The sequence below is a fragment of the Rhinopithecus roxellana genome, chromosome 15 (genome assembly GCF_007565055.1).
Source record: "Rhinopithecus roxellana isolate Shanxi Qingling chromosome 15, ASM756505v1, whole genome shotgun sequence".
Classification (NCBI taxonomy): Eukaryota; Metazoa; Chordata; class Mammalia; order Primates; family Cercopithecidae; genus Rhinopithecus; species Rhinopithecus roxellana.
In genome coordinates, this window is record NC_044563.1 from 64440025 (window position 1) to 64461901 (window position 21877).

At 43.0% G+C, this 21877-nt stretch overlaps 1 protein-coding gene across 8 annotated transcripts in view; it reads left to right on the forward strand.

Moving 5' to 3' along the window:
* OPCML (opioid binding protein/cell adhesion molecule like) overlaps positions 1-21877 on the forward strand; it is a 1169771-nt gene that overhangs the window by 782666 nt on the left and 365228 nt on the right. The gene's annotated exons all lie outside the window — the stretch shown is intronic.

Below are 21877 nucleotides of genomic sequence, written 5' to 3' on the forward strand. Positions count from 1 at the left end.
TACAGGCTGAGGGAATGGCATGTTCAAAGTCTCTGAAGGAGATGAATGTTTGACGAGCGCACATAAATGAATGAAGCCGACATGGCTGGCTCACAGCACACAAAGGAGAGAAAGTCTGAAAGTGATACTTGAGAGGAACATGAAGGCTAGGTTGAACAAAGTGCTGAAATTCCTGGTAAAAACAGAGATTGGGTCCTAAAAGCAATGGGAAGCTGCCATGGGGTTTAATCCAGGGAGCGACATATTCAGGAGCATGTCAGAGGCAGTAGAATATAACCTAGACTATGTCGGATGGCCTGGGTTTGAATCTCAGCTCCGCCCCTTACCAGCTAGGTAACCTTGGGCAAGCTACTCAAATGCTCTGTGTTTTTATTTCTTCATTTCAAAGAACTGAGATGATAATCCATCAGAGGCGGTTGTTCTATAAGTTAATAGCTATGTAGTCCTTAGTTAAGTGCCTGTCCTATAGAATGCGTTGTATAAATGTTAGATGATTGTGATGATGATCACAATGATGCTGATGGGGATGACAATGGCATTTCAAAGAGATCTCAATACCTGCTGTCTGGAGGTGAAATTGTAAGGACAGGTATCTCGAGGAAGAGGGGAAGTGAGGAAACTAATGGAAATCCTTCACTAGCCCAGGAGAGAGACTGTGTTATCCTTAGATATAAGGAGCAGTAATGGGAATAGAGAAAAATGAATAAATTAGAAATATATTTGGGAGACAGAATCGATGAACTTAGCGGTGGATTGGATGTGGGATTGAGAGTAAGGGAGGTGTCAAGGATAAGTTCCAAGTTTCTGGCAAGATTAAGTGGATGAAAAGTACCCTTTCCTGGAGGAAGAGTAGATTTTTCAGGGAAAAGAGCAAGAGTACAGTTTTGGACATATCAGTTCAGAGATGCTTTTAAAATCAAGTGGGCCAGGCGCAGTAGCTCACACCTGCAATCCCAGCACTTTGGGAGGCCAAGGCGGGCGAATTACGAGGTCAAGAGATCGAGATCATCCTGGCCAACGTGGTGAAACCTCATCTCTACTAAAAATACAAAAATTAGCTGGGCGGGGTGGTGTGTGCCTGTAGTCCCAGCTACTCGGGAGACTGAGGCAGGAGAATCGCTTGAACCCAGGAGGCAGAGGTTGCAGTGAGCCGAGATTGCGTCACTGCACACCAGCCTGGCGACAAAGTGAGACTCTGTCTCAAAAACAAACAAACAAACAAACAAACAAACAAAAAAAACCATTAAGTGGAACTGTGAAAGAGCTTATTGGATATACAGGTCAAGAACACAAAATGAACTTGGGTCACAGAGAAACATTTGGTACTTTTTAGCACAAAATGGGGGCAGGTTTGCTTACAGTAAGTGTATAATCAGAAGAGATGAGGACCCAAGGCTATAGATTCTAAAGAACTTTAACATTTAGAAGTCAAACATAGGAGTTCACAAAAGATACCAACCTTCTCTGGTCAGCTCTAAATGGACATATGATAAAGTATCACCGGGACTATGTAAAGCTTGCATAGTGTTTGTAATACTCAAAGTACTCTTTTTATAACATCAGCAGACCTGATCCTCTCAATAATCCTGTTGAATAAGCCACTCCAGGCTATTGTCCCCATTATACAGATGTGAAAACTGAACAAAACGATGCGATTTGCCCTCAATTGGTAAGGACTGAATTACTTGTAGAAAATATTCATAAAGTGCTTTTTGTTTAAAACCAAAAGGACTTATTGCAAATAAACCAATTCTGTAATACGTTCATCCCATAACTAGGTACACATTTTTGTTTCGGATAAAGGAATTTAAGCTCAGAGAATTTGCTCACAGTCATACATCAAGTAAAACAATTAGAATTTTTCTCACTAACGAGCATGTTGAATTTGGGGTGCAATCTGATTATTACACAGTGGATGCTAGAGCACATATTCCCAGTTACCAGGAAATATTTGAGGTTTATTTGGTCTAGATTACTGGTTCTCGAAGTCTGGTTCTCAGACCGGCAACATCGGCACACATGAGAGCTTGGAAATGCAAATTCCCAGGCCTTGCCCTGGACCTACAGATTCAGAATCTTAGGGGCGTGGCCCAATCTGTGTTTGACAAGCCTTCTGGAATGTGCTGATGCTCGCTGACTTCGGAGACTAGGCTGGTCTAGACGAACTCCCTACTCCATGCTCCAGGCTTGCTCTCACTCCACATGCTCCATCCCACCACCCAGGCTCCTGTGCACTCTGAGGACCACATGAATTAAAAGTCTCTGAAGTTTATCTGTGTAACTCTAAGTGGTGGGAGTCACTTTTAAAGAAAGATAAGCAATACTTATATATAAGAATTGAAATGTATTCACTTCAGCAGACATTGTTTGAATGCCTACTCTACACAGATCTGGTGACTAGATTTTTTTCTTTAAACACCTACATGGCACAACCTAAGTCCACAAATTATAGCACTCTAAATCTATGTTGTAATAATTATCCATTCCCTAATGTGTCTTTTGCATAGTTATCTCAAAGTCCTTCTAAAATATTAACATTCCTAAGAGGCAAAAAAATAAATGTTATTGTCTCTACCTGCCAGGTTGGTAAGAAAGGCAAAGGGAGCCATACTAGGAAATGCCAGATGTCAAAATCAAAGCCATTTATTTTCTTTAGAAGTGATAGTGAAATCACTTACTCTATTTGAGTTATCCAAAAGATATCTACAGCATTGATAATATCCCCCCATTTCTTTTCATTTTAGTTATTACCTTAGATTTGTACTATTGTGTGCAATTTTACATTACTTATTATACTCTAATGGCTAATTTTGGTTAGCACTTTAATTATGAAATCGTTTTAGCTTTTAGATGAGTTACAGCAAAAGTTAATGAACAGTATTTACTTTCATTAATGACAATTTTCATGACTCTTCCCTTCCATGATAACCACATAGTGGAAGCTTTCAAAGCTAGAGAAATCCAACAAAGGGAAAATTCCACAAGCCCGCTGGTCTGTAAGGAGAGCAGCTGGAGGTGGGAAGCGGGGACTGAGATGCTGTGGGGACTGAGATGCTGTGGAGGATGGGTATGGGTAAAGAGAACCTTTAATATTGCTTCCTGTGTTTATATTATCTGCCATTGTCCACATCAGCAGGCTGCCCGCAAAACCCAGCTCTATCAGACATGGAAATCTGAGCATGCAATCCTGTTCAACTCCAAACTCCCTGGATAAAAGATTTTTTAGAAAAATGTCAACTGATTGGCTCTATGCTTCATTTAAATGGTCACCTGGATATTTGGAAAATTTAGATCTGAAGTCTCCCTCTGTAGGTTGGGATCTGTGTGTCTGTGGAGCTTTTTTACAAGATGCATCTGTCTGCCTCATACTCCTCAAAGGTATTTTAAATCCCAAAGGTCTGGGGTGGTTCCTAAGCCCATGGCCCCTTACAAAGCCACCCTGTGATTCTGCTGCACAGAGCTGCTGATGTTAGGATATTGACCTGACCTTCCCTTCTGATCACTTTTTAAAAGATTTGGTATCCTGTAGGTAGTTTGTGTTATTGTTATGTTGTTATGTATTTACTAGGGAGCATTGCATTGTATCTGGTTTTGGTTGTTATTGTTTATCTCTTTTAAATTAGAAAGAAGTATATTTGTGGCTATTTTATGGAAATATTTCTGCAACATTTATCTTCTAGGCTCCTCCTCTTATTTCAAGTCATAAGACTTGCAATTTGTACCACGTTCATAAGGGTAAAATGCTTGGATGCAGAGGCAGTCTGCTGGTAAGCAAGGCTGTGTCTGCTGCTTACTAGCTGGTGAGATTGAGCAAGTGGCTTGACCATGCAGATCCCTCATGTGATAAATAGAGCTCATAACAGACCCTGTTGCCTGGAACTGCTCTGAGAAGTACATAAGTTATTACACGCAAAGTGCTCTGATCACATAGTGAGTTTATTAGTTTTGGTGCTCACCATAGGACATCAGCTTCATCATTATTATTTGTGAAAATGCTCTGTGGACTCAACTTCAGGTTCTTTTAATACAATATAGGTAGAAATTATTTTCTAAGCACATAAATTATATGTGCATGATGTCAAAATAGTGTGTAACCTTTGGGAGTATTATGTAAAAGAAAATAAACTTAAAAATATGTATCATTGTGGAAATAAGCACAGACTGTGTTAGTCCATTCTGCATTGCTGTGAAGAAATACATGATACTGAGTTAATTTATAAAGAAAAGAGGTTTATTTGACTTACGGTTCTGCAGACTGTATAAGAAGCATAGTGCCAGCATCTGCTTTGGTGAGAACCTCAGGAAGCTTCCAGTCATGGTGGAAAGTGAAGGAGGAGCAGGTCTATTACATGGCAAGAGCAGGAGCAAGAGAGAGGGCAGGAGGCGCCAGGCTCTTTTCAACGGATCTCATGGGAGGTCTGATAGAGCAAGAACTCACTGATGATCATGAGGACAGCAACAATTCACTCATGAGGGATCTGTTCCAATGATCCAGACACCTCGCACCAGGCCCACCTCCAACACTGGAGGTCACGTTTCAACATGAGATTGGGGCAGGGCAGACAAAGCATTCAAACCATATCGCACATCAGTCCAGTGACAGCAAGCAGTGACTGTTTACTTCGAGTTTGCTGGAGCAAGTGAGTGAGCCACCCTCACTCGTGTTTTGGCAGAGACTCAAAGGCAGGCAGAGGAGCGGAAGGACTTTATAATGGAAGGAGGGAAGGCTTCGGTGGTGCCAGATTGGAAGTTGATGCTGTGGAGAAGAGGTAGGTGGGCTAACTAGATAGAAGTCATTCTGTGTGATCAGTTAGGGGTATATATTTACCTTTTTCTGGTTAGTCCTAAATTTGAAGTAGGTACAAAAATTAGGGAAGTTAGTAGTTATTAATGAAGCCTTGGTTAGTTAAGGTAAATTGTTACAAGGTTTACTGTTGTCAGTAGAGATAGCAGTCTGATTTCCTACAAGTTTGACTTATAGCACCCTGGCTTCCTAGGCTTGTTACTGTGGACAGCAGGGGTGGTTTCTTGGGCGGGTCGCTGCAGGTTGCAGATCAAAGTTTAATTTTTATGCATTGTCTATTCATTATTCGTGTAATATATTTAGGATCCTATTGTTAGTATACAAATGATTTTTGTTAATCAGGTCTATCTGATCATTAAATCAGGATGGCTAAAACCTGTACTTAAAAATTCTTTAAGATAAAAATATCCACCTAAAAGTAATAAAGTTGCATTGATTTTTAAAACTATATTCCCAAAGTAGTTGCTAAATAGGTATTTCAGACCAAATTGATTTCAGAGCTTGTTTTAATGCATGATTTTTTTCTCCCATGAGGTCTAGGGTAAGGTTGTACTTGTCTCACTTACATTTTTTAATACATTTAGCTAACAATTCTATACTTAGGGAAAGAGTGGTAAATTAGATTAATCAAAAGGATATATTATTAGGAAATGATTTACTGATGCCTTTGGGAGTATTATAGCTTTATTCACCCCCCTGGGTTTTTGCTTAGGATGTACTTCTATTTTTGCTAAGGATAATTATATAGTTAAAGTGTGTTCCTGGAGAATTTAGTAGAAAGGAAACTCCAAAAACTATTAGTTGATAGACATTAACTTATTTAGGAGTAAAGTTTGGCAAAGAGCAAGCCACCTAGGAAAACCAAGAATGAACTGTTTGAACATGACTGTGAAATTGTTATGACGTGTCATTTAAATGTGGCCTCCTGGGTCACATTTATTACCCTTGGGATATTAGTCTGTTATGCATATGACTTAACTCCACTAAAGCAAAAGTTCTGATGTACTGAAAGAGTAAAGGGCCCGTCATGGAAAATGTGTGGCTCTGGAAGTCATGAAGACAAATAAGGCCAAGTTTAGTGACCACTTTCACATTGTTTCTACGAAGCTCCGAATCCCCCTCTGGCTCTTTTGCTCTCTCTTGCCTCACGTAAGAAGATAGGGACTTTGAGACTTAGAAAGGAAAGGGATTGTAGGGACACACCCTCCTCAAACTCTTAATTTGAATATTAATAAGTAGGTTCACCCAAAGAGGTGAACTGACCTTTTCAAACTCCCACAGTAAACTAAAAGCAGATCCAAAAGCAGAAATCAAATTTCTGTTCTACTCTGCGAAGCTCTAGTCTTTCTGAAAGTAAAGAAAATACAACTGGAGTATACATACATATATATACATATACACACTATATATATTACATATTTTACATATAGCTATTTATATATAATTATATATGTAAATAGTGATATATTTTTGTAGAGATATAATGTATCTACATAAATAGCTTACTGTCTATTTAGTCAATGTGTGGCTATATGCACACATTTTAAACAATGGAATGATTTATTTGACTCCGCTTCAGCCTGCCAATGGTCATAAAGAAATTAGAGAAGTGATTTTCCCATTCCTAAGAAGAGGAATTCTCAGGAGAAAGCTTTTCTTCTTTTGAGAAGTTGGGGCAGAATTGGCAAGTCATGTATACTTTGTATCTCCTGAATCTCTCCAGTAGCCAAAAAGCAGGATGAAAAAAGAAGAGAGAAGCCAGAACCATATTCTCACGTGTAAGTGAGATCACATCTTATAATTAAATGCCTTTCCAGAATTAGCATTTTTTTGGCCAAGGCCACTCATTGCTGAGCATTCACTTTACTAAGAAACATTTATCCTGTAGTCACCAGGAAAAATGGAAACTGTGAGGACTGCAGAAAACTTAGCCCTCATTCGCTGATTCAGCTCCGTGGTGGGTGGGTAATGCCACGCCAGGGCCATGCACTGGCCTGGGCTCTGTGCGCCCACCCGTCTCCACGGAAACCCAGCCGCAACAGGAGCGAGGGCTCCACAAGGAGACACACCTGCGGCTCTTAAGTCTCAGTGCGTTCGCTTCCTCTCCTCACTTCATTCACATCTTTTTATGAAATGAGTCGATTTGTCACCACTGACTCTCTCAGACAGCAACCCCAGGTTCCGTTCTGTGGGAAAAATAAAACTTCCATTTCAAATGTTTGCAGAGACTGAGAGTAGAAGAGAGCTGCTGCAGATGAAACTAAAGATGTGGCAGCCCTCTCTGAATCAAATTACTTCATTATTCAGGCTGCTCCTTCTCTCTCTCTCTCTCAAAAAGAAATATATATATATATATATATATATATATATATATATATATATCAGAAACAGCAAGCCATCTTGACTATTTCTGTCACTGATAGAAGACGTCATTGGATACTTTAGTTGTATGTCTGGTCTCTGAGGGTGTTAAATTTATATTGAGCTCTGGCTTAAAAGTTTATTTAACCTAGAGATTATTTTTCTGCCGGTTTCAAAGTGGTGTCCCAAATGCCTTCTCTTCTATATAGGCTTCTGATACTACGTTCTGAAGAAATAATCAGTCACTGCTTTGACCGGGACTCATCCAGGTGTGAACACCCCATGGTTATTGTATTAGAGTTCTCCAGAGAATATATATATGTGTGTGTGTCTGTGTATGTACGTGTGTGTGTGTGTGTATACACCCCCACATGTATTTATTATAAGGAACTGGCTCACACAATTATGGAGGCTGAGAAGTCCCACAGTCCACAGTAGCCAAGCTGGAGACCCCAGAGAGACCATGGTCTAGATTCCAGTCTGAAGCCTGGCAGTTCTGAGACCTAGGAAGGCTAATGTTTTAGTTCAAGTCCAAAAGCAAGAAAAGCCCAGTGTTCCGGCTCAAGCAGTCAGGCAGGAGAAGTCTTCTCATACTCAGTTCTTCTGTCCTGTTTGGGTCTTCGGTTGACTGGAAGGGGCCCACTCACGGAGAGGGGCAGGGCACTCACTTTGCCCCACTCAGCCCACCTATTTGAGTGTTCGTCTCATCCGGAAATGACCTCACAGCCACACCCAGAATAGCGGTTGACCAAATGTCTGGGCACGCTGTGGCCTCATTAGCTTGACACACGAAATTCATCCTCGAAGTTTCTCTCCCTGTCCTTCTTGGGCCCTATTTTGATGTTAATTTCTAAAGTAGCTATTACTAACAGACAGTACTTGATACATTGCCTCAAATTCTTTATGGAAAGGGACAGCATAGATAAATAAATAAATTGATATTTATTTAAATTGCTAAATAGGGAAAATTGCTGATTCACAATATTTTTAAAATAACTTGTATTGCATGTATTACTTCCCCAGCGAGTCTGCTTATAGGTCTCCATAATCAGAAATTTAAAATACACAGACTAGATATGTATTTTTTGTTTACCAGTGAAGACAGTGTTATTTGCAACTAGTTAGTTATTAAAATGTTTTAAATATAAATGAAATAATTCGGCCTCTCCCCTACTTGCCAATGTGTGGCAAGAAGCAAGATGAAGTAAATTCATGACATAAACTCATGGCCTCCCTTTTGCACATGGACCTGGACTACTTATTGGTTTTCATAAAAATCTTTACCTGTTACATTCCTACACCTCCCAGACCTACTCTGAGTGAATTCAAACCTGTGGACCCATGGATTTGCAGGAGGAAACCAGTGATTTTTTAATCCATGTCTTTCCTGCCATCCGCTTTCAAAAATGCCACAGCATCAAGCAATAGTCTGAGCCATTTTCTTAGGGAACTAAGTTGGAAAAGGGGCATGAAAGAGGTGATTGCTGAAAAAAATCTGAGGAATAGATAAACAACCCACTATCAGTATGCTAAGCTGAGAAGCCCTTGAATGTCCCATCAAAAAAGCTGCTGTCCTTGGTCTTCCTACTGTTGGCACTGCAGATGCTACTCACGGCCCCTCACATTCATTGGAATCAGCAAATCCCTCTTTGTATCTCACGTACAGTGCGGGGCAGAGAGCTGTACTACTGCTTAATGTTGCAAACTACCACAAGCAAATGAACTCATGTCCAGGACAGAGGGTCAGGACAGGTGCATGACCCTTTATTGTTGACTGAGCTCCATGGTGTTTGTTTAAGACCTGACAATGTGTTTTGATGAGGATTGTGATGACAGGTTTGGATTTTAGAGGCATTTGCCCGCTTCTCGTGGGAAACACTCACATAAACGTGCCTATTCCATTTTTCTCACACACCGTGTGGTCTGTGTCAGAAGCAGAGCAGCAGCTCCTAAATATGAAATTAAACTACCAAAAAAAAAAAAAAAAAGTGAAGAAGAAAGGAAAGTCGGCTTGCATGAAAACAAGCTGAAAAGGTTAAGAGCAAAAGGAAAATCGTAGAACAGTTTCGGTCTGTTTGGAATGAATTAATCAGACCATTAAACAAATCTTTTAATCTAAAGTATCCCTTTCATTTCTGTACCCATAAAACAAAATGATGGAGAGTTGGTGGCCAAGTCTGCCGCTGCTCCCTATTTGTATTGCACAGACTGGAGCTCCGACCTCATTAACATTCCGCTGCAGTGGAGGGCCACGCATTCAGGCTGAAAGCGTGCAGAGAGTCTGGGCAGTCCTGAGCCCTCGCCCAGCTGGATATACAGCACTGAGAAGTTTCTTCCTCTCTTTTGCCTCTCTCTCTCTCTCTCTCTCCCCCTCTTTCTGTCTATCTACCATCACTCACAACTTGAAAAATGTAATAAAATCTTTGAAGAGTTTCCCACAACCTTTCTGCAAAAAAATACTTAAGGCTTTCCATTCCAAGTTGAACACAGTTTCAGGGAATGCAGGGACCCCCCAGAAGCCCATCTATGGACTTTAAGATAAAGCGTAAGGAAAAAACCAATGTCATTCCCTAATCTCGATTCATATTATAGAGAAACTGTCTTCACGTCCTTTACTGGGACATACACTGTGGTACCTTTCAACTTAAAGAAATATACAACTTGAGGCCAGGTGTGGTGACTCATGCCTGTAACCCTAGCACTTTGGGAGGCTGAGGTGGGCAGATCACCTGAGGTCAGGAGTTCGAGGCCAGTCTGGCCAACATGGTGAAACCTTATCTCTATTAAAAACACAAAAATGAGCTGGGAGTGGTGGCAGGTGTCTGTAATCCCAGCTACTCGGGAGGCTGAGGCACGAGAATCACTTGAACCCCGGAGACGGAGATTGCAGTGAGCCAAGATGGCACCACTGCACTCCGGCGTAGACTACAGAGAAAGACTCCATCTCCAAAAAAAAAAAAAGAAAAAAAAAAAAAGAAAAGAAATAAATATCACTTCAGTGTAATTCACAGTGTTGTTAATTGTATGTCAGAATAAGAAAAAAGGAAGATTCAATTAAAATTCTCTTACAGTTTTTGTGAAAAGTTACATTGGCAATGAAATATTAGGTCTGGCAGTGGGGAGGCCTAGAGCTAATACTTCTACGAATTGAGCCTATGACTTTGGACCAATCTTTTAATTTCTATGGGCCTTGATTTTCTCATTTGTGAGATGACTTCATGGAACTGGATGACCTCAAAGGCCCATTTCAGTTTTCATTTCCATATTCTTATTGGCTGGTGGTGTCCTAGAGAGAAAATTACAGTGACAGTAAAATGGGTAAATAAATAAAAGGTACAACAAGAATATAATTACCAGAATGAGACTGCAAAATTCCATAGAGAAGCAAGGGTGTAAAACGCTGCTGAATTTTACTTGCTGTACAAATGTTTCCTCTTTATATACCAGTAAATGCTGCTATTTTATCTTTACACTAAATTTTATGTTCATGAGGTCATGATTTGCATTTGACTTTTTTAGTTTTTAATCTTCCATGTCTCTTAGCATGGTACCAACTGCCATGTAGATGATGAAGAAATATTTTTGGTCAAACAAATGGAGGTGTCAAGTAGAAGGTGGAGGGCGGCTTGCTAGTACGCAGCAGTGTGGGTGGCCTGGGGCCAGTGCAGTGACTGCTGAAAGGCCAATTTGGTAGAGTTTTAGGAAACTGTAAGTTTTTAGGAGCTGTTTGATTGATACCAACAGAGAACACTTGGCAAGCTTAATGGAAAAGGACACTTTATGTAAAGCTATAATGACACAACATGCTTTCTCTCCCTGGTTCATCTAATCACATCTGCATTTCAGTGTGCTGCTGGCCTGTGGCTTTCCTAAGTCACTGCTGGTCAGCCTTCCAGGAGAACATAAACCTCTCTTCTTTCAGGAGACAAAGGGGATGGTTGGCTCAGGTCTCTCCTGGAATTTACTGCTGCTCATGCCGATCCAGAGATGAGGAATGCCAGATGGAAAGACAAGAGTTTTTTGTCCCTTGAGTAAAAAGAAAAAGAGAGAGAAAAGGTTTATCTCATTATGTGGGAATGAAAGAACTAAGCTAGCTGCAAAGTGGTCTGTGCCTTTAAACATGCGCCTGAAGGTGCAGGTGTGAGATCAGATTCAAACAAGGATTCTGCCATTCCCAATTAGCTCCCAACCTCTCTCTCTCCCTCTCCTTCCTGTCTCCACCTCCTGCCCCACTCTTTCCTCCCCTTTTTGGAATCTAGCAAGATTAAGTGGCCGATTTATCTTTTCGGCGCTGAATTTTAAAGGGAACAGCTAGCTGTGTGATCATATTATTAATATTTATCCTCTGTCACAGAATGTTGACAGATTAATTATGCAATATAGTATAAAACTCAGCAGGCAGCGTGGGTGAGCAGAGGCAAAGTTCATATATTAATAACTCCACTGGGTGGCTGGCACCTGCCCCAGGATGACTGTGGGCTCCCTGGAGCTCTGTGCCCCAATTCCTCACCAATAAATGACCTGCTGGCTTTATTTCACCCTCCTTACAGTTCAAGGTTTCATTGTTTTAGACATAAAAAAGTCATGTTCATGAAATTTCCTTTGTGCAGTGATCTCACTAGTTCTAACTAGGTATCCTGAGCCAGACACCCAGACACAGACCATCTTAAAGGAAGTGCATGTGACTGACAGAGCTTCTGGGGTGGACACTTGCTGGAATTATCACAAGTAAGATGGATGGGGCTCTTTTTCTTAGCACACAAATAATCACGGTTGCTGGTGGGTATCTTTGCATGCCATGCTCTGCTAGTTCTTAGAGAGTACCACAAAGTTGAGACAGTGGAGTCCCAGTCCTTAAGGAGCTTATAATTTAGTTGGAGAAGTAAGGTCTCCCTTGGTGATGGTGCATGGAGAAGGCTAGTGTGGGAAGTTTCCCAGCTTTGTAGCTAACGATCACTCTCTCTTGTGACTTTGCCTCTGTGGACCCCAAGTTCCTTTGGTGGTGATGGGGCTAATGCAGTGATCCCTCTGGCCTTTGATAGAGTGAAGTTCTCCAGGAAGCAACAGAGTGTGATGAGCAACAACTGCTTGCACTGACTTGACATCCAGGGCTGGCTCCATAGCTGCTTGGTCTTGGGCACATTATCTAACTAACTGTTCTAAGCCTGTGTTAGTCCAATCTTGTGTTGCTGTAAAGGAATATGTGAGACTGGATAATTTATGAAGAAAAGAGGTTTCATTGGCTTATGGTTCTGCAGGCTGTACAAGAAGTGTGGTGCTGGCATCTGCTTCTGGTGAGGCCTCAGGAAGCTTCCACTCAGGGTGGAAAGCAGTGGGTGACCAGCATGTCACATGGCCTGAGCAGGGGCAAGAGAGAGAGAGGGAGGTGCTATGCTCTTTGAAAAACCAGATCTTGCATTAATTGAGTAAGAACTCACTTATCACCAGGGGGATAGTACTAAACCATTCACAGAGGATCTGCACCATGAGCCAATCAGCCCCCGTAAAAGGCCCCACCTCCAATACTGGGAATCACATTTCAAGGTGAGATTTGGAGAGGACAGACATCCAAACCATATCACAGTCACAGTCTTAATTTGTGAAATGAAATGATAACACCACCGGTTTGTTATGTTTATGTATACATAAGAAGCATTAGCAGGAAGTTAATAGCTATGCTGTAAAACCATCATAGGTGATGTTCCTGAAAGAAACAGGACGCAGCTGGGCATGGTGACTCAACGCCTATAATCACAGCACTTAGGGAGGCTGAGGCTGGCAGATCACCTGAGGACAGGAGTTCTAGACCAGCCTGGCCAACAAGTGAAACCCTGTCTCTACTAAAAATACAAAAACTAGCCAGGCGTGGTGATGTACGCCTGTAGTCCCAGCTACTTGGGAGGCTGAGGTGGGAGAATCACTTGAACCCAGGAGGCAGAGCTTGCAGTGATGAGATCGGGCCACTGCACTCCAGCCTGGGTGACAGAGCAAGACCCTGTCTTAAAAAAAAAAAAAAAAGGAAGAAACAGGATGCATTGGGGTCATGTGACAGCCTCTACTGTGCTGAATATTGTCATTTTGTACTTTATGTATCTAAGGAGCAGCATTCTGTGGTTCATGGGTGGCAAGTAGCATTTCTGCCATGAAGTATAGCCAGTGTCCCACATGACACCTGTTGATGGAACCTTGGGCTGGCATTCTTTGAAAGAGGTCAAGGAGCTCTGCTGTTTTCTAGGAGCCTCTGCAGGATACCCAGGGCCAGGCAGCCATGGCACTTTAGTGGGTGCTGAGGAGCAGCAACATGAATGGTGAAGGAAACTTCAGTGGGAGGACATCATGCGTCACTGGCGGAGACTCCACAGTGGCGCCTGATAGGCGGCCTGCTCCGGAGAGGGGTAAGGTCGTCTCAGAGTGCCAGGGAGGCTCAGGCGTCAGATGCCACACGCATGCAGTTTGTCACTGTTCCTCTCAGTGAGTTCGTATGTGTGTGTTTGGTGGTTATTGAAGGAAGATGAATAGATAATTCTGTAGAGAAGTTTACTTGAACCCATCAGTTATCAGGTCACATAACAAAAAGCCATTGCAATCACAACACATCAAATCAATTCTGGGAGTGATATACCTTATAATCATGCAATGCAAATAATCAAACCCAATAAGCAAGCAAACCTTCAGTGTCATCAAGCAAAGCTCCAACTACAAGTAGCTCTGATAGCCTTAAATCAGCTCTTTACCTCTCATGCTTCAGTTATGGTAGTCATCGATGCGCTTCCCAAACCTAACTGGGTAATTTAGCATCCAGAAAGATGCTGCTCCGGTTAACAATGTATCTTCCCTTAGCAAGTCAGCTGATTAAATTAACCACTTATTAACATTCCAAGATCATCCATGAGTTAGAAGAAAAAACATCAATTGTAAAATACCAAGGCAACTGCTCTCACATTCATTCTGACGGCAGTCCCTCCTGGATGCTCACCTGTGCCAGGTTGGTGGGACCGAATGAGGGAAAACACGAGAAATACATGATATGGCTCTCACTCTCCAAAGCGAATCCTGTAAATGGTATGTACACAACAAATAAAAATACAGTGTGGTCAATGTGACGCTGTTTGTATTAATCAATAAGAATGTATTAATCACCTACTGTATGCGCAGCCCTGATGATGACCCCAGTCCTGGAGGCACAGAAAATGGCAGTCGATGTCTTGATGGGCACAGTCTGCTGGAGACAGTGAGGAACATGGTGAGGCCGCGAGGGAGACAGGGAATGATAGCAGGATGTCTAGGAAAGAGGGGAGCCAGTTATTCTAATTTCTGGAAATAAACCTTCAGGGAGCTGAAATTTTGTGCAACATGCTCGTGCAGCCCCTTTGAGATGGAGATGGTGAATCTTAGCTCCACTTTGCAAGCGCAGAATGAGAATCACCAAGGGCTTGGGTGTGGACTGGGGTAAGAGAGGAGATGTAGAGGGAGCGAGGCTTGTGGTTTTCCGCACCGTGTCCCACTTCATCGTTTGTAACATTGACCATTCTCATTGGTCAGAGCCTGTACAACGTAACAACTTTGTACGTTGATGTAGTGTACCTGGGGAAGTAATTTACTGCTTCTAAGCCATTAGAATACAATTTAAAGCATTAGCAATAAATTAATAGAGTTAACAAGAAGTGGGAATGATTTCAGTGTGCGGATGAGAATAGCAGGGCAGAGTAGACCAGGCTGCGTGTTTTGAACCCATCAGCACTGCATTTGTACGTGTCAGATAACCTTCTAGGAGCCGCCTCATTTAAAATGGACCCGAGTGAAGCTTAACACGTAGAGTACAGTCTGTTCAAAAGGAGCCAGACTATAGGTAAAATTTGACAGCATGACACAAGATCTTTCCAGACAGGCTGCGTTGTAGGACATAATTTGGGACCAGGAAATGTTTGAAAGTCAAATCCTTGCTATTCTGCTATGACTGCAGACTAGTGGGTGCTAAGTACAGAGCCTTTTCTCTCTTTCTCTTCACAAAACTCAATTAAAATGTGCATGTGCAGTAATCTTCCCTTTCAGAGCTCCTGTGGTGATTGATAGAGTGATTTCTAAGTATGTTTAGGCTCCGTGGAATCACTTAACCCATTGTGGGACACGCAGAAATGGGCAAAGAAAGAGAGGCCATAAAAATTATACAGCCAGAGGAGGCTGCTAATATCCAGAAGAAAGGAGATACAGAAAGATAACTGAGCACATGACATATAGGAATGAGAAGGGATGGAAATGCATCCTCTGTGGATTGTTCATTGTGCCCATTTTCAAAGTGAAGAAACTTCTGGAATATGGGTGAGGCACAGTTTTCGATACAAAGCTCATTGCATGTTTACCAACGTGAAGGTTAATTGGGAGGTAAGAAAATGCCACCATGATGCCGAGACTTTTCTATTGCTGCTTTTTGTCAGCCTCACCAGGAACCTGCAGAGACAGAAGAGGTCCTTTGATAGCCACATTTGCAGCCCATGTTGCTCACCGCGATCAGCAGGTTAATGTACCGCTGCCAGCCCTCCAGAGTGAAGCAATCAGACACACGGCTTGATGGAAATAAAATGAAAGGGGGAGTGGGGGACGGCAGAGCCTGTGGTTGGTATTTCATCTACTGGCAAAGCCCTCCTCAAATCAAACCCTCCATGGAAGGCGGGTATTAGCAGGGCGGCTGAGGGGCACCTGCAATGCGGAGATTAATCCCCTTTTTGTTTTCTTTGGGTCTATCTCAGCACTGCTGAGTGGAAGAATTTATGTTGGCCTCCTTCCTAGAAGGAAGCTGCAGGCTCAGAAAAGAGGATGTGTCATCAGATGTCACCTCTCAGGGTGCCTCTGTTGCTGTCTGTCTGTCGCTCTGCCCCTCCCTAGGTCTCTGCTCTTCCCTGCCAATCAGTTCTATCTTCCTTTCACTCCTCAGTGTTTTAGTTCTGTGACTCAAATTCTTATTTCGTACCAGAGCAAGACAACAACAGCTCTGTTACCAGGTCCCCTGCTCCTCTCCAGTGTGCCCCAGACAGGTATTCGGCGACCAGAGGAGAGTGGAACTGGGCTTTGGTGACGCTCTGCCTCTGCGTCCGTGGCGCTTGCTGGGCCACGCAGATGTCTTCTGCAAGTGAGCTAAGGTGGGAAAAGGTCCCTCGAGGGCCACTGGAGATGTCGCTCACTGTGGCCTTCAACATTTTTAGTTAAGCCGTGGAGTCATTTTCTGGAAAATAAAATATCATTGACAACCTCGCTATGTGAAATGGGTAGAGTGGATGTGCTCTTATTGTACAGGGGTGGGAAGAGCATAGAGGAGGCCTGAGGTTAGCCCATCGAGCCTTCCACCTCCCAGGACCCTGGGGCCACTGAGCACAGGCCCTTGTGCAGCCCTGCTCTTGGACCACTGTGACTGTGACATCCTGGGGGACTAAGTACCCTCCTTCCATTCACACAGAGGTTCCCTGCAGGCTAGCAAAGGCTATGGCCAGTCCCTGGAAGGCATGCTGTTTCCACCAGGATCCTGAAATCCCAGGTTCTCAAACAGGGTCCTACAGTTTCATCAAGGAGCCACACACTTTCCCAGTGTATATGTGGCTATTCGTCACCAGCGTGTGCACGGGACCATTTTGGTGTGTGATTTTTACTTGCACTTCCCAGGGTGCTTATGATTAGGATGAAATTTTAGAAACGAGAGCTTTGGTAGCAAGGTCCTTACCATTCCAGAGAAGGATTTTGGCAAAAAATAGTAGTTGCTAGTTATTTACTCTTCCTCTTTTTGCTAGATCAGGTGGCAGAAAAGGTGAGTTATTGTCTTACTGTCTTATCTTCCCCAGTATTTCATTTCCCAGCACTACAGACAGTGGAGGCGTTTTGGACCTAAGAACCAGTGTTTCAGAAGAAGGCATTTACCCTACAATGGCTGTGCCCAAGGTAAACTCTGGGCTTTGGGCTGCATGGCCCCAATCCAGAGAACAGAGGGACTATTCCCGGCTCCTTACTGAGCTGCTCTGACATCCTGCCTAACTGAGCGCAGTCATGCTCCATTTACAAGAAGAGGCAGCGTTAGCTCCTAGCTCATGTGGTGTTAAATAGAGGTGAGATGTAACCCTTTTTTTTTCTAACAGCACAAAACTCCTTCCTGAAGAGTCACCTTGAAGAGAGATGGTTTCTTGTGGAGAACTGCAGTCTGGGCAGTTAAGTCAGAGAACTCTGAGCTTAAATGCTGTGCGTTTTCATTGACTGACTCTGTGGCTTTTTGGAGAATTACATTTCCTCTCTGTTATTGTTAATTGATGAAGTCTCGAAACTTCGCTAGGGAATAAACTTATGCTGACAAGTGCTGTGTGCGTGAACCGTGCCATGCAGACTTCCTTAGATACAAATGAGTGTGGTGGGAGCCTCATGGGGGCTCTCAGGAGCCTAAACATAACAAAGAAACAACGATAATAGGATTAATTGCTTGTCTTGCATTCTCACCTATTCCTTTTTGTGCCTTCAGAGTCCATAGTAAGTCACTGGTCTATTTAACTGCATTTCCTCTGCTGAATAATCGGCTAATTGATTTATTACAGGCATGGCCTTTCTGCTTTCTGTTCCTTAGCATCCTGCAGTGAGCTTTGTTACCTTCCTGGCCCTGTTTATTGCATCCCCATCGTGCAAGAAACGGGAAATTTGGCAGTAAGCAGATGGGAAAAAAATGCATTGTATAGATATCAAAGCATAGTGGTTAAATGTTGTTCTCTTCTGAGGTGGATGGCTCCCAAGACCCTGGTGCTTTTTGAAATATGCTCTAACTAACCTATTTTTCCATGTGAACAAAGGGCTCAGTGGATGAAGGTTATTTTCAAGTAGCACTCAAGGTTAAAGTTGGTTGCTCTTCCAGATGGTTTCTATCTAATTCTTTGGATTATGATATTGAACTACCCTGCGATCAGGACTCCTAGTGCCAAGAATAACAAGAAGTGGAAGCCAGCTACAGTGAGGGCTGCTGCTCTCTGGGCAGGCAGAGATTTAAGGGTCAAGGCCAGACCATATGGTCTATCAAGGCCCTGCTGCCTTAACCCCAGGAAATACAAATCAACTCACAGAACCACTCATCATCCCCGCTTCCTATTGTGTCAGTCACTGGGCCCCCTGAATCCCCCCTTCTCCAATTCTTTCTTGCACTAATTTTTGCCACAGGCTTCTTTCTGCTGTTGCCGGTTCAGTTCCAGCTGCCCGTGCTTCTAGTAAGCTCCTCACAAATGTGTTTCTAATGGCCACAGAGTTGGATGGGACAATGAGGAGCAGAGGACTCCTTGGCTTAGCAGCTCCGGGGGAGGCATTTTTTTTTTTTTTTTAAGCCTAACCTTAAAGCAGGTGACTTAAACACCTGTGACTTAGCCACCTAGTAGGAAAATCAGGTGGGAAATTAGTTCTCCCATGAAAGGCTTATTATTTCTGTGTGTTTGGCAAGGCAGTAAACCTGGGGAAGTTGGGAAGAGACCATCTGAGAAAGTCAAAATGTATCTCAGTATCTATTTCTTGTTTTTCCTCCCTCCATTGCTTTTTCCCTCCCTCCGTGTCTTTCCTCCTCTCTCCCTGCCTCCCCTCTGTCCTTCCTTATTCTGGAGGCAATTGCTCCAGCACAAAGCTAACTAACTAACTGCACATACTTGCTGTCTTTTCAGCAAGAATATAACAAAACCAAACACACTGGACAAAGACACAAGTTTCGTGAGAGCAGGAATGCGTGTCTGGTGGTAGTGCAGTTCCATGAGAGCGGGAATGCGTGTCTGGTGGTAGTGCAGTTCCATGAGAGCGGGAATGCGTGTCTGTGTGGTAGTGCAGTTTCCCCAGCATTTAAGACAAGGTTTTGGGACCTAGTTAGTGTTCAACAGTAATTTGTCGACTTCTAAATAATTACGTGATATTTGATCATAAAAGCAGAAATTCTGATTTTTTAAAATTTCCTCTAATAATACCTCCCTATCTGAAACCTGAAGGATCTTGCTTCAGAATCATTTAACACTGGCTGTCATTTCCTTATTTTCCCCAGAGTCACACTCAGCACACACCCTCCCAGGGTGCAGAGCATTCCTTCCAGTCTTCTCCCCATGGTGCTTGTGTGAACATCTTCAAAACAGCGTTTGAAGAGATGCTGTTGTGTCCGCCTGTGCGAGGTCTCAGTGGACTGGACTCTTGTAAATGCCTGTAACCTGTATTCCACTCACTTTCTTTGACTGCAGATGATGAGGACATGAGATGTAAGTTGTGTTTGTCTCCAGCACAGAGATAAAAGAAGAGGGATCCAGTGCTTTGATCTTTTAAGCGTCGAAGTCAGCTTTGGTGTGGGCACGCTGAGTCTCCCACATGTGTGTCTGTGGCTTTCCTTTCTCCCCGCCTTTACATGCAGAGGATTTATATTCCTTGGTTATGCTACTGGACTGGCCCACCCAAAGGGTGGTCTACTTTGAGGGCAGGGGCAGACATTGAAAGGAGAATTCCATCTCACGTGTTGCTTTTGTTTTTGACAATGGGCAGCTGTGTGTGAGCTATGGGAGGGTGCAGCAGCCTGGTGTTGAGGAAGGTACTTTCTCTTGTTGAGTGAGTGTGGTTCTGGAGTTCAGTGACCCCTTACTGAGGCTCCAGTCACAAAGTCCTGTTTGTGGGGATGTCTGGATGTTTTTCTTTATTAAAACTACTTAGCATATGAGGCAGGAGAATGGTGTGAACCCGGCAGGCGGAGCTTGCAGTAAGCAGAGATCACGCCACTGCACTCCAGCCTGGGCAACAGAGCGAGACTCCGTCTCAAAAAACAAAACAATCAAACAACAACAACAACAAAAAACTACTCAGCATAGTTATCACTTCTTTCAGTGTAGACCCTAACAACACCGTGGGCAAACCCAGCACCCTCATACCCTCTTTCCCATTCCCAGTGGTGCAGCAGCGACCACAAACCCCTCAGCAGCGCAGCCTGGTCACCTCAGGGAGCACTTACAGAGCTGACCTTAAAGAGCCATTTCAGTCAGGAATGGAGAGGCTCAATTGCTCATAAACCTGACATTTATTACTTAGAGATTCTTGCTCTACAGTACAAGCTGCTCTTTACGATTTTATCAAATAAAGTGTTCCTTTCATCTGTGTCCCACTTTCTCCTCCCGCTTCTTCCCACCACCCACTGCTTTCACCTACCTGTGGGCTTGGCGAGGGGCAGCAACGTAAGATTTAAGGAACTTCACCTGAGGACCCCGGGTCTCCTTGCTGGGGGCCTGGCTGGCACGCAGAGCAGAAGGTGTATGCTTCGTTTTCCTTCTGTTATTCAAGCACCAATGAGTGTGAAAGGAGATAGACAGTGGCGTTCTTTCCTCCTTTAAATGCCTTCCCTTCTCTTGGACATTTTCTAGGTCACCAGGTCAGAGTAACACTGAGAGTAAATCTATTGCAAGCACTCGGAGACTGAATGGTTTGCAAATAGCTACACACATTAATCGTTTCCCAGTTTAAAGAATGAGAGTACTCAGTGTAGATATATGTAGTTGTATTATTTTAATGGACAGCACCCCAAATTGTAGAAGCCTCAATGCTTCCCATGTTGCTTTAATAGAGCTCATATTTTGGAGGATGGATAGTTCAGTGGTCTGGAGGCAGGGGGAGGAGTTAAATGAATCACACCAGGTCCTACTACATATCAGTTGACAGTGTCATGCAGAGATCGAGGGAATGGGGGCAAGCCATTCACCAGTTCTGAATCAGAGATGGTCTTTTGGACTGTTGTCGAATCTAAACTGGGCAGGGTGGAGGTATAGGGAACTGGGAATAGTCTAAAATCAGAACAATAAATAGAAGCTCTTTAAGCGTCTCCAATAGAATGAGCGCGTACCTTGTCACAAGAAAAAGCTGAGTACACTAGTGTTTCCAAAACAGCCATGTAGAAGACTTGTAAATATACCACAGCATGTACGTGTACCTTTGTTTGACTTTTGACACTGGGTCAATGCATTTTCTTTGAGACTGCTGACTGGAAACTGGTGTCTCCTTGAATAGACAACATTCTGACGGCATCACTCTTGATTTCTACTTTGGATTTCTTTAAAGTCAAGCATGAGGGTGAAGGTTCCTAATGTGAACCAATCTGAGTATAAAATATTTCTAGACTCTATGATTTCTCCCCGTCCCTACTACATTTTCCCCCCATATTTAATTCAACTGCAGGAGGGTTTTTTTTCCCCAAGCTATTTTATTGAATATTTCTAAAATATTCTATTTGCTTTTCATAGAGACAACAATTCTCTTTTCACACTCAGATTATATCAGTTTGTGAGGGTTTTAGGTAAATTATGTAATTAAGTGAACAAGTACACCTGGTAAGCACAGATTTTGGAAAAGATACAGCTGGCTCTTGGTAAGTATATGGGTCAACTAGTAAACGCAGGAGCACCTGGGTAAGCCAGAGGGAGCAACTGGCACAGACTGGGAATTTGGCCCACTGTGGAAGTCAATCCCCATGACTGCCAGAGAGTGGAGAAGGCTGGGTAATGCAGTATGTCGGCTAAATGGAAGTGCAGCAGGAATTAGTGGAGAACTTTTGGTGCCGGCTTCAGGTGGACTCATGGTTTCTGAATTTCTCTGCTAATATTAGTTATTGACCTCAAACAAATCCCATAACCTCTCAGAGCTTCAGTTTACTCATGTGTAAAATAAGGCTATTACTAACGCATGTGAGCATGCATA